The sequence below is a fragment of the Falco peregrinus genome, chromosome 3, assembly GCF_023634155.1.
Source record: "Falco peregrinus isolate bFalPer1 chromosome 3, bFalPer1.pri, whole genome shotgun sequence".
In the NCBI taxonomy this organism is placed as follows: Eukaryota; Metazoa; Chordata; class Aves; order Falconiformes; family Falconidae; genus Falco; species Falco peregrinus.
The window spans coordinates 48043563-48045194 of NC_073723.1; positions in this window are offsets into that span (position 1 = coordinate 48043563).

Below are 1632 nucleotides of genomic sequence, written 5' to 3' on the forward strand. Positions count from 1 at the left end.
GCTTTGGTAGAAGAGAAAGGTGAGAAACCTAGTTGCATTTACATGCAGATTGTGACAAGCCTACTTCCTTGGGAAACAAACACAACTGTGTCTTCCTAAAGGTCAGATTCTGGTAATACATTATAAATACGAGCTGCCAGACAAATACTTCTAGCCTTAGTTTTAAAGTCATTTGTATTTTATGGGGTGCCCCGAAAAGCATGGTAAGAACTTGACTTTGTGACACTGGGCAGATGAACAAGGGGATAAATGAGTGAACAAGTAACAGGCTGGAAGCGTTACTAGCTGAGGCTGAGTGACCTTTATGTATGATTAGCTATTAACTCACCCGAGTAGTCTTCCCTCTGCTTAACCCCACAGCCTGACTGAAGGCACTCGGAGGGATCCAGGGAGGCCTGGCTGGCTTTAACATTACTTCTGTCTTTGTGCTTTCCTGTTGGTCACAGCCTATTGCTATCAAACGGCTTTTTATCAGCTTACAGCTGGCTACCTCTGACTTACACCGTGCCCATTAAACATACCTAAGTGACCTGAAGTGCCAGCTATGTCCTCCGAGCAGCTGTGGCCCTTCAGAAGGAAGCCACCTGAGGTGTGCTGAGTGTCTGTCTGTCTGTCCACCTGCCTCCGGTTCCTCCGAAGGGCCTGGCACCCGGGTTTTGCGCCATACAGAAATGGAACTGCCTCCCTGCGCTCCGAATAGACGGGCTCAGCCTGAAGGTTCCCCACGCACCAGCGCAGCAGGCCTCTGGGTGCGGGGAGGGTGACCCGGGGGTGCGGGGAGGCTGAGCCAGGGGTACCGCCAGCGCCTGCAGAGGGCCTGTCCCCACGGCGCGGCCCCTGGTCTGGCTTTGTGTAACCCGGGCGGTTTTGTCATGTTTGTTTTCTACTGAGTTTACGACGACACCGCGTAGTGTCAAAGCGGTTACGTAACGCCCACGGTAACTTTATATAACTGTTTTGACGGAAATATTTAGGTATCTGCGCCTCCTCCTCCCTTCCCCCTACCCAGCCCGCCCTCAGGGCAGGACAACCCTCCTCTGGCCGCTAAGCTGCCGCTCGCGGCGCCGTCTTACTTCGGTCAAACAGTTTCTTTCCCCGGTGCCTCACCGAAACCGACAAATAACCCCCGCGCCACCCGCACCCCGGCCCGGCGGCGGCGGCGGCTCGGCGGCTGGCGGCGCTGCGGGGGCTTTGCGCTGTGCGGCGGCGCCCCCTGCCGGGCGGAGGGAGCCGCGCCCGCCACCGGCCTGTCCGTCACTGCCGCTCCGCCCCGCTCCGCCCCGTTCGGCCAATCGGCGCCCGCCGCTCCCCGCTCAAATGCTCCCCCCGCCGCCCGCCTTGGCGTGCCGCGGGCTCCCGTACGCGGCGAGGTACCGGCGGTGGCGGCGCGGCGGGCACGCTCCCCCCGCTGCCCGCCCGCCCGCCCGCGGGGCCGCCCTTGCGCCCAGGGGCCGCGCCCGGCCGGCGGGGCCGCGGAGGTGCCCTGTCTGAGCCGCCCTCTCTGAGCCGCCCTCGGCGCGCTGAGGCGGGGGGCGCCGGCCTGGGCCCCGTGGCTGGGACTCTGACGCCGGGGGGGCGTTGAGCCTTGCGGGGGTGGGGTGGCAGGCGGTGGGTGAGAGCAGTGGCAGCTAG